This window comes from Artemia sp. Qi Xiang Cuo, chromosome 15 (assembly GCF_049724085.1).
Source record: "Artemia sp. Qi Xiang Cuo chromosome 15, ASM4972408v1, whole genome shotgun sequence".
NCBI lineage: Eukaryota > Metazoa > Arthropoda > Branchiopoda > Anostraca > Artemiidae > Artemia > Artemia sp. Qi Xiang Cuo.
Window position 1 is genome coordinate 417,771 of NC_142808.1, and position 12,236 is coordinate 430,006.

The 12,236-nt window shown below is 35.0% G+C and overlaps 3 non-coding genes across 3 annotated transcripts; all 3 read left to right on the forward strand.

Moving 5' to 3' along the window:
* The first annotated feature begins 4,120 nt into the window (after nucleotides 1-4,120).
* Nucleotides 4,121-4,193, forward strand: TRNAF-GAA (transfer RNA phenylalanine (anticodon GAA)). The gene has a single exon. It is a non-coding gene; the product is annotated as a tRNA-Phe (tRNA).
* A 1,194-nt stretch (nucleotides 4,194-5,387) lies between these two features.
* On the forward strand, nucleotides 5,388-5,460 carry TRNAF-AAA (transfer RNA phenylalanine (anticodon AAA)). Its single transcript has one exon. It is a non-coding gene; the product is annotated as a tRNA-Phe (tRNA).
* Nucleotides 5,461-8,526: 3,066 nt separating this feature from the next.
* On the forward strand, nucleotides 8,527-8,599 carry TRNAF-GAA (transfer RNA phenylalanine (anticodon GAA)). The gene has a single exon. It is a non-coding gene; the product is annotated as a tRNA-Phe (tRNA).
* Nucleotides 8,600-12,236: the final 3,637 nt, after the last annotated feature.

Below are 12,236 nucleotides of genomic sequence, written 5' to 3' on the forward strand. Positions count from 1 at the left end.
TGTGTCATCTCTGTGTAGTCTCTTTGTCCCACAGAGAAAAAACAGAGACAGAAAGTTGACAGATATAAACCACAAAAACAACACAGAGACGACGAATACTCTTTGTTTCTATCACTTTGCTAGCTGTCGACCTTGAACATTATCAAAGTCATGCCACCGCGACACGATAAACTTCCAGACAATTCAGCGACGAAACGGAGACGACAAAAACGACACAGACATTTCTGTGAGACGACACAGAAACAATAGCAGAGACTACGTTTCTTTTTCTCTCTGTCGTCTCTTAGTCATTGACACTGTTTGTTGTCTCTTTGGCTTCTCTCTTTCATATCTGGGTCATCTCTGTCGTTGTGATTACATTAACAGTGTGTTTTGTTAATATGTGTCGTCTCTGGTGTATGTATGTTTTGAACGCGGGATAACACAGAATAACGAAACGGACTTTTAATGCCACAGCGGTGACAGAGATGTAAACTAGACGACAAAGCGATGAAAAAGAGACGACACCGCAAGAGACGACACAGAGACGACACAGACGATCATGTAAGATAAAAAAGAGACGACGGCAGCAACGATATCGCGGTGTCATCTCTGTCGTCTCTGTGTCGTTGCCACTGTGTGTCGTGACTCTGTTTCGTCTCTGTGTCGTCGCTGTGTCGTCTCTGTGTCGTCTCTGTGTCGTCTCTGAGGCAACTCGGTGTCCCACAGTGACGACACAAATACAAAGAGACAGATAGTCCACACAGAGACGACGACAGAGATGACGACGTCTCGTACATTCCATCTCGTCTTCGGTTATTAAACTCGAAAGTTGACACAGAGACGACAAAGAGATAAAACAGAGACACGACACAGAAAGTGTCACCACCGATCCGAAACCGAGACGAAACAGAGACGACACAGACGACACAGACGTCATTCTGAGATGCCACCCAGACACAACAGAGACAACACAAAGACGACACAGACGACACAGACGTCTCTGTGTCGACGACCCGCTCATGAGTGTGTCTGTCTAGTATCCGTGTCGTCTCTGTGTCTTCTTGTAGTTGTTTAAGTTGTCGCGCTGTCTTCGACACTGTGTGTCTGGACTCTGTGACGCCTCGTTTTCTTAGCGATGTCTCGAGAGATATAGACACCACAGAGAGCCGACACAGACAGACAAGACACATAGATCACACATAGACGACACAGACGACATTCCTGTTTGGGGGTGATGAAACCGACACGCAGCACGAAACTACGTCTCTAGGTCGTCTCTGTCGTCTCTGTGTGAGTAACACTGTGTGTCATTACTCAGGGCCGACGCGGTAGCGTGTCTGTTTTGTCTCTGTGTGTCGTGACACAGCGAGGCCACGGAGACGACACAGAGACCCCGACAATGTATAGAAAGCCTCTATGTACTGAGCCTCCAAAGTAAACTATCATGGAAGTAGGAAAGCCATAATATCTCCTTGGTACACATAATTTATTCAAGGATTATTGATCAAGTCTAATGGGGTCAATGTCTCCTTCTTCAAGGTCGATTTATTTGTTGTTAATCTCGTGGATTAGCCGGGGGGAAGTTTGTACATGCACCTTGACGGGGGAGAGATGAATTGATCTAGGACAAGAGGAGGAAGTGGGATTCCGAGAAATTGATTGCGTAATCGACTAGGACAAGAGGGGGAAGTGGATTTCCGAGAAATTGATTTACAAAATAGGTGGGGGAATGTATTAATCCACGAAAGGGGAATTTATTTGTTGTTTCTAAGGGGAATTATTGATCCACAAACAGAATTAGAAATTACATCAGATGTTTCCTAGGAATTATACGGGACTCTAAAGAGATAGAAATTCTATTTTTAAATATGGCTTCTATGATCTTTAGTGATAGGGATAAATTAATATTCTATCGAAACCATAATAGTGTTTCTAGGAACACCTATGAGATGAAGAGATTAACGCAGGAAATGGTTTCATGGAAATTTCAAATGTGAAAGCGCAGGGATGTCAAAACAAAAGGAACACGCAGAAACTACGTTTAGGGATTATTTTGGCGAAACCGTGTGAGACATTTTAGAAGATGATTTAGGCAAAACAGTTTGAGACATTTTAGAAATGATTTAGGCGAAAAAGTTTGAGACATTTTAGAAGATGATTTTAGAAGATGATTTTGGGTGAAACTCGATGGTTGTTATAATACCCAAGTTCCATTTGAACAGTGCTGTAAGGTCCCCGACCCCCACCCCAAAAGGCCCCCCTACCCCAACCCCACTGCAAACCCCACGACCATTGTTGTCAAGAAGCGGGGTTTTTTTATAGACTATAAAACTAAGACAAAAAAGAAATTAAAATTTAAGGATAAGATAAAGCGATTATTATAATCACGTTCTAACGAAAATTTGCCTTTTGTACAAAAATCAGACAATGTATAAAAAGCCTCTATGTACTGAGCCTCAAAAGTAAACTATCGGGGATCTATCAGTAAAGAGAAAGTTATTTATTTAAGGTTTATCAACTCTAGGCAATATAAGACTTCCCGACAAGCCTACAGCTCTAAGTTTACAGCACCATCAAAAGGGCAAAATCCTTATATAATTTGATTCTTCAGTTTCAGATCTATTCATTAACAGATCTAGATTATAAAATCAATATTTCTTAAAGAACTATATTTTCTTACAGGAAAATATAAAAACAGCTAAAATATTTGCAGATGAATAAGTTTTGTTTTTAACGTTTACTTAATATACTATTTTAGGCGACACCTATAGTATTTTATTAACTATGAATTACATTATATTTAATACAAAATATGTAAATTGTAAAGTGATAAAAAAAGGCCGTTTTTTTTCCTAATGAATTGTTTCAAACACATATCTCAAACATCCAAAGATTTGCTATTTAAAGTTTGATATACCGAAAAAATAAAGTTATCATGTTAAATACTATGGTGCGGAATACTTTTTAAATTATTTTAGTATTTTTGTCTTGCCAGCCTATTCAAATCAAGTAGTTTTAAATAATAAATAGTTTCGTAGCAGATATAAATTAAATTTAAAATAAGAAACAAGCTTGAATTAAATAAAACACTTGAGCAGCGTATATTAAACACCATTTTGACAGGAATATAGTTAATATTTGTTGTCAATATGTCTTGAACACTATGATCAAAAACTATTTATAATAACTGAATTTGTTGATATTTTTTATATTAGATTGGTTCTAGATGCTGAAAATATAGATCCATCCTGATTCAAGCATACAATTCTCATTTTAGTGGCCAGCAATGAACAATGTCACCAAGCACAAGGACTGCAGTACACAAAAGACATACGAGAGGAGGGAGGGGCTCAGATCTCTCCCTCTCTCAAATCCCTAATTTTCACAAATATCTGGGTACTACCCATAAATCCTGAAATTCCAGAAGTCTCTTTCAAGCAAGGCTGCTCAAGTGCTCAAATAGGATATGAGGGCCTTTTGTGGCGCAATTGAAAGATCTCTGTTCAATAATTAAGGTTCCAGAGGTCATCCCCAGCTGACGCAGTGCAGACGCAAAGACCTTTGTAGTCAAGAAGCGGTGTTGTCTTATAGACTCTAAAACCAAGACAAAACAAATTAAAATTTAAGGATAAGATCAAGCGAGTATTATAGTCACGTTCTAACGAAAATTTGCCTTTTGTACAAAATTCAGACAATGTATAGAAAGCCTCTATGTACTGAGCCTCAAAAGTAAACTATCGGGGATCTATCAGTAAAGAGAATGTTATTTATTTAAGGTTTATCACCTTTACGTAATATAAGACTTCCCAACAAGTTTACAGCTCCATCAAAAGTGCAAAATCCTTATATAATTGGATTCCTCAGTTTCCGATCTATTCACTAACAGATCTAGATTATAAAATCAATATTTCTTGAAGAATTATATTTTCTTGGATAACAATATAAAAACAGCTAAAATATTTACAGATGACTAAGTTTTATTTTTAACGTTTACGTAATATACTCTTTTAGGTAACACCACTATTCTGTGCATAAAGATTAAAGACCTTAGATTTAATATACAATATTTAAGATGTAAAGTGATAGAAAAAGGCCGTTTTGTTTCATAAAGTATTGTTTAGAACACTGTTTGTAAAAAGCCGAAATAGTTCAGCTGGAAGAGCGTTAGACCGAAAATCTAATGGTCCCAGGTTCAATCCCAGGTTTTGGCATTCTTTTTAAAGTCTTTTCATAATTTTTTGTCTTGTCTGCCTATTAAAATGAAGTGGTTTTTCATAATAAATAGTATCGTAGCAGTTATAAATGAAATTTAAAAAAAGAAACAAGCTTGAATTAAATGAAGCACTTGAGCAGCGTATATTAAACACCATTTTGACAGGAATATAGTAAATATTTGGGGAAAATATGGCCTTAACAAATAACCAAAAACTATTTATAATAGCTAAATTTGTTGATATTTATTATATTATATTGGTTCTAGATGCTGAAAATAGAAATCCATCTTGATTCAAGCAAATAATTCTCATTTTAGTAGCCAGCAATGAACTATGTCACCCCAAGCTCAAGGACTGCAGTACACAAGAGACATACGATAGGAGGGAGGGGCTCAGATCCATCCCTCTCTCAAATCCTTAATTTTCACAAATATCTAGATACGGCCCTTAAATCCTGAAATTCCCGAAGTATCTTTCAAGCATGGCTTATGTAGGGCTCAAATAGGATATGAGGGAATTTTGTGGCGCAATTGAAAGATCTCTGTTCAATAATTAAGGTTACAGAGGTCATCCCCAGCTGACGCAGTGCAGACGCAAGGACCTTTGTAGTCAAGAAGCGGTATTGTCTTATAGACTCTAAAACTAAGACAAAAAAAATCAAATTTAAGGATAAGATCAAGCGATTATTATAATCACTTTCTAACGAAAATTTGCCTCTTGGACAAAAATCAGACAATGTATAAAAAGCCTCTATGTACTGAGCCTCAAAAGTAAACTATCGTGGATCTATCAGTAAGGACAAAGTTATTTATTCAAGGTTTATCATCTCTACGCAATAAAAGACTTCCTGACAAGCTTTCAGCTATAAGTTTACAGCTCCATCAAAAGGGCGAAATCCTTAAATAATTGGATTTCTCAGTTTCAGATCTATTCATTAACAGATCAAGATTATAAAATCAATATTTCTTAAAGAATTATATTTTCTCGGAGAACAATATAAAAACAGCTAAAATATTTGCAGATGACTAAGTTTTGTGTTTAACGTTTACGTATTATACTATTTTAGGCAACACCACTAGTCTTTGCAGAACGATAAAAGATCTTAGATGTAAGATACAATATGTAAGATGTAAAGTGCTAAAAAAGGCCATTTTGTTTCATCATGTATTATTTCGAACCTGTTTGTAATAAGCCGAAATTGCTCAGTTGGGAGAGGATTAGACCAAAAATCTAAAGGTCACTGGTTCAATCCCAGGTTTCGGCATTGTTTTTAAAGTCTTTTAGTAATTTTTTGCCTTGTCTATCTATTAAAATCAAGTGGTTTTTCATAATAAATAGTTTCATAGCAGATAAAAATCAAATTGAACAAAAGAAACAAGCTTGAATTAAATAAAACACTTGAGCAGCGTATATTAAACACCATTTTGGCAGGAATATAGTAAATATTTGGGGAAAATATGGCTTTAACAAATAGACCATAAAACTAAGACAAAAGAAAATTTAAATTTAAGGATAATATCAAGCAATTATTATAAAAACGTTCTAAGGAAAATTTGCCTGTTGTTCAAAAATCAGACAATGTATAGAAAGCCTCTATGTACTGAGCCTCCAAAGTAAACTATCATGGAAGTAGGAAAGCCATAATATCTCCTGGGTACACATAATTTATTCAAGGATTATTGATTGAGTCTAATGGGGTCAATGTCCCCTTTTTCAAGGTCGATTTCTTTGTTGTTCATCTCGTGGATTAGCCGGGGGGAAGTTTGCACATGCAACTTGACGGGGGAGAGATGAATTGTTCTAGGACAAGAGGAGGAAGTGGGATTCCAAGAAATTGATTGCGTATTCGACTAGGACAAGAGGGGAAGTGGATGTCCGAGAAATTGATTTACAAAATAGGTGGGGGAATGTATTGATCCACGAAAGGGGAATTTATTTGTTGTTTCTAAGGGGAATTATTGATCCACTAACGGAATTAGAAATTACATCAGTTGTTTCCTAGGAATTATACGGGATTCTAAAGAGATTGAAATTCTATTTTTAAATATGGCTTCTATGATCTTTAGTGATATGGATAAAGTAATATTCTATTGAAACCATAATAGTGTTTCTAGGAACACCTATGAGATGAAGAGATTAACGCAGAAAATGGTTTCATGGGTATTTCAAATGTGACAGCGCAGGGATGTCAAAACAAAAGGAACACTCAGAAACTACGTTTAGGGATTATTTTGGTGAAACTGTTTGAGACATTTTAGAATATGATTTAGGCGAAACGGTTTGAGACATTTTAGAAATGATTTAGGCAAAAAAGTTTGAGACATTTTAGAAGATGATTTTAAAAGATGATTTGGGGTGAAACTCTATGGTTGTTATAATACCCAAGTTCCATTTGAACAGTTTTGTGAGGTGCCCAAAACCCAACCCCAAGGGCCCCCCAAACCCCAACCCCCTTCAGAGGCAATGACCTTTTTAGTCAACAAGCAGTGTTGTCCTATATACAATACAGATAAGACAAAAAAATTAAAAATTTATTGATATTATAAAGCGACTATTATAATCATGTTCTACCGAAAATTTGCCTTTTGTACGAAAATCAGACAATGTATAAAAAGCCTATCTGTACTTAGCCTCAAACGTAAACTATCGGGGATCTATCAGTAAGGACAATGTTATTTATTCAAGGTTTATCAACTCTACGCAATAAAAGACTTCCTGTCGAGATTTTGGCTATAAGTTTAAAACACCATCTAAAGGGCAAAATCCTTAAATAATTGGATTTCTCAGTTTCAGATCTATTCATTAACAGATCAAGATTATAAAATCAATATTTCTTAAAGAATTATATTTTCTTACAGAACAATATAAAAACAGCTAAAATATTTGCAGATGAATAAGTTTTGTGTTTAACGTTTACGTATTATACTCTATTAGGCAACACCTCTATTCTTTGCAGAACTATGAAATATCTTATATGTAATATACACTATGTAAGATGTAAGGTGCTAAAAAACGGCCGTGTTTTTTCATAAAATATTGTTTCAAACACTGTTTTTAATAAGCCGAAGTAGCTCAGTTGAGAGAGCATTATACCGAAAATATAAAGGTCTATGGTTAAATCCCAGGTTTCAGCATACTTTTTAAAGTATTTTCATATTTTTTTGTCTTCTCTGTCTATTAAAATCAAGTGGTTTTACATAATAAATAGTATCATAGCAGATATAAATTAAATTTATTATAAGAAACAAGCTTGAATTAAATGAAGCACTTGATCAGCGTATATTAAACACCATTTTGACAGGAATATAGTAAATATTTAGGGAAAATATGGCTTGAACAAAATAACCAAAAACTATTTATAATAGCTAAATTTGTTGATATTCATTATATTATATAGGTTCTAGATGCTGAAAATAGAAATCCATCTTGATTCAAGGAAATGATTCTCATTTCAGTAGCCAGCAATGAACTATGTCACAAAGTTCAAGGACTACAGTACACAAGAGACATTCGATAGGAAGGAGGTGTTCAGATCTCTCCGTCTCTCAAATCCCTAATTTTGACAAATATCTGGGTACTACCCTTAAATCCTGAAATTCCCGAAGTCTCTTTCAAGCATGGCTGCTGTGGGGCTCAAATAGGATATGAGGGCCTTTTGTGGCACAATTGATAGATCTCTGTTGAATAATTAAGGTTCCGGAGGTCATCCCCAGCTGACGCAGTGCAGACGCAAGGATCTTTGTAGTCAAGAAGCGGTGTTGTCTTATAGACTATAAAACTAAGACAAACAAACTTAAAATTTAAGGATAGGATCAAGCGATTATTATAGTCACGTTCTAACGAAAATTTGCCTTTTGTGCAAAATTCAGAAAATGTATAGAAGGCCTCTATGTACTGAGCCTCAAAAGTAAACTATCGTGGATCTATCATTAAAGAGAAAGTTATTTATTTAAGGTTTATCACCTTTACGTAATATAAGACTTCCCGACAAGCCTACAGCTCTAAGTTTACAGCTCCATCAAAAGTGCAAAATCCTTATATAATTGGATTCCTCAGTTTCAGATATATTCACTAACAGATCTAGATTATAAAATCAATATTGCTTAAAGAATTATATTTTCTTAAAGAAAAATATAAAAACAGCTAAAATATTTGCAGATGACTAAGTTTTGTGTTTAACATTTACGTATTATACTCTTTTAGGCAACACCACTAATCTTTGCAGAAAGATGAAAGATCTTAGATGTAAGATACAATATGTAAGATGTAAGGTGCTAAAAAACGGCCGTTTTGTTTCATAATATATTGTTTCAAACACTGATTTTAATAAGCCGAAATAGCTTTGTTGGGAGAGCATTAGACCGAAAATCTAAATGTCCCTGGTTCAATCCCAGGTTTCGGAATACTTTTTAAAGTATTTTCGTAATTTTTTGTCTTGTCTGTCTATTAAAATGAAGTGGTTTTACATAATAAATAGTATCGTAGCAGAAATAAATGAAATTTAACAAAAGAACCAAGCTTGAATTAAATAAAGCGCTCGAGCAGCGTAAATTAAACACCATATTGGCAGGAATATAGTTAATATCTGGGGTAAATATGGCCTGAACAATATAACCAAAAACTATTTATAGTAACTGAATATGTTAATATTTTTTATATTAGATTGGTTCTAGATCCTAAAAAAATAGATACATCCTGATTCAAGCATATGATTCTCATTTTAGTGGCCAGCATTGAACAATGTCACAAAGCACAAGGACTGCAGTACACAAGAGACATTCGATAGGAGGGAGGGGCTCAGATCCATCCCTCTCTCAAATCCTTAATTTTCACAAATATCTGGGTGCTACCCTTAAATCCTGAAATTCCCGAAGTCTCTTTCAAGCATGGCTGCTGTAGGGCTCAAATAGGATATGAGGGCCTTTTGTGGCTCAATTGCAAGATCTTTGTTCGATAATTAAGGTTCCAGAGGTCATCCCAAGCTGAGGCAGTGCAGACGCAAGGACCTTTGTAGTCAAGAAGCGGTGTTGTTTTATAGACTATAAAACTAAGACAACAAAAATTAAAATTTAAGTATAAGATCAAGCGATTATTATAATCACGTTCTAACGAAAATTTGCCTTTTGGACAAAATTCAGACAATGTATAGAGAGCCTCTATGTACTGAGCCTCAAAAGTAAACTATCGTGGATCTATCAGATCGGTATTCCTAAAGTATTTTCGTATTTTTTGTCTTGTCAGTCTATTAAAATCAAGTGGTTTTACATAATAAATAGTATCATAGCAGATATAAATTAAATTTAAAAAAAAGAAACATGCTTGAATTAAATGAAGCACTTGAGCAGCGTATATTAAACACCATTTTGGCAGGAATATAGTAAATATTTGGGGAAAATATGGCTTGAACAAAAGAATCAAAAACTATTTATAATAGCTAAATTTGTTGATATTCATTATATTATATTGGTTCTAGATGCTGGAAATAGAAATCGATCTTGATTCAAGCAAATGATTCTCATTTCAGTAGCCAGCAATGAACTGAGTCACCAAGCTCAAGGACTGCGGTACACAAGAGACATACGATAAGAGGGAGGGGCTCAGATCCATCCCTCTCTTAAATCCCCAATTTTCACAAATATCTGGGTGCTACCCTTAAATCCTGCAATTCCCGAAGTCTCTTTAAAGCATGGCTGCTGTAGGGCTCAAATAGGATATGAGGGCTTTTTGTGGCGCAATTGAAAGATCTCTGTTCGATAATTAAGGTTCAGAGGTCATCCACAGCTGACGCAGTGCAGACGCAAGGACCTTTGTAGTCAAGAAGCGGTGTTGTCTTATAGACTCTAAAACCAAGACAAAATTAAAATTTATGTATATTATCAAGCAACTATTATAATCACGTTCTACCGAAAATTTGCCTTTTGTACGAAAATCAGACAATGTATAGAAACCTTTTCTGTACTGAGCCTCAAACGCAAACTATCGTGGATCTATCAGTAAAGAGAAAGTAATTTGTTTGAGGTTTATCACCTCTACGCAATATAAGACTTCCCGACAAGCCTGCAGCTCTAAGTTTACAGCTCCATCAAAAGAGCAAAATCCTTATATAATTGGATTCATCAGTTTCAGATCTATTCATTAATAGCCATATGAAAATATGGCTTTAACAAATAGACCATAAAACTAAGACAAAAGAAAATTTAAATTTAAGGATAATATCAAGCGATTATTATAATCACTTTCTAAGGAAAATTTGCCTGTTGTACAAAAATCAGACAATGTATAGAAAGCCTCTATGTACTGAGCCTCCAAAGTAAACTATCATGGAAGTAGGAAAGCCATAATGTCTCCTGGGTACAAATAATTTATTCAAGGATTATTGATCGAGTCTAAGGGGGTCAATGTCCCCTCTTTCCAGGTCGATTTATTTGGTGTTCATCGCGTGGATTAGCCGGGGGGAAGTTGGCACATGCACCTTGACGGGGGGAGATGAATTGATCTAGGACAAGAGGAGGAAGTGGGATTCCGAGAAATTGATTGCGTAATCGACGAGGACCCGAGGGGGAAGTGGATTTCCGAGAAATTGATTTACAAAATAGGTGGAGGACTGTATTAATCCATAAAAGGGGAATTTATTTGTTGTTTCTAAGGGGAATTATTGATCCACTAACGTAATTAAAAATTACATCAGTTGTTTCCTAGGAATTATACGGGATTCTAAAGAGATAGAAATTATATTTTTAAATATGGCTTCTATGATCTTTAGTGACAGGGATAAATTAATATTCTATCGAAACCATAATAGTGTTTATAGGAACACCTATGAGATGAAGAGATTAACGCAGGAAATGGTTTCATGGGAATTTCAAATGTGAAAGCGCAGGGATGTCAAAACATAAGGAACACGCAGAAACTACGTTTAGGGATTATTTTGGCGAAACCGTTTGAGACATTTTAGAAGATGATTTAGGCAAAACACTTTGAGACATTTTAGAAATGATTTAGGCGAAAAAGTTTGAGACATTTTAGAAGATGATTTTAGAAGATGATTTGGGGTGAAACTCTATGGTTGTTATAATACCCAAGTTCCATTTGAACTGTGTTGTAAGGTCCCCAAACCCCACCCCAAAGGGCCCCCCCACCCCAACCCCACTGCAGACCCCACGACCATTGTAGTCAAGAAGCGGGGTTTTTTTATATACAATAAAACAGAGACGAAAAAATATAAAATTTAAGTATAAGATCAAGCGATTATTATAATCACGTTCTACCAAAAATTTGCCTTTTGTACAAAATTCAGACAATGTATAGAAAGCAAAATCCTTATAAAATATGATTCCTCAGTTTCAGATCTATTCATTAACAGATTGCCGTGAGCCTCAAAAGTAAACTATCGTGGCTCTATCAGTAAAGAGAAAGTTATTTATTTAAGGTTTATCACCTTTACGTAATATAAGACTTCCCGACAAGCCTACAGCTCTAAGTTTACAGCTCCATCTAAAGGGCAAAATCCTTATATAATTGGATTCCTCAGTTTCAGATCTATTCATTAACAGATCTAGATCATAAAATCAATATTTCTTAAAGAATTATATTTTCTTACAGGAAAATATAAAAACAGCTAAAATATTTGCAGATGAATAAGTTTTGTTTTTAACGTTTACGTATTATACTCTTTTAGGCAACACCACTAATCTTTGCAGAAATATGAAAGATCTTAGATGTAAGATACAATATGTAAGATGTAAGACAATATGTTTTGTTTCATCATATATTGTTTCAAACACATTTTTCAAAAATCCCAAAAATCGCAATTTGGAGAGTAATAGACCGAAAATCTAAAGGTCCCTGGTTCAATCCTAGGTTTCGGAATACTTTTTAAAGTATTTTCGTAATTTTTTGTCTTGCCTGTCTATTAAAATCAAGTGGTTTTACATAATAAATAGTTTCATAGCAGTTATAAATGAAATTTAAAATAAGAAACAACTTTGAATTAAATGAACCACTTGAGCAGAGTATATTAAACACCATTTTGGCAGGAAT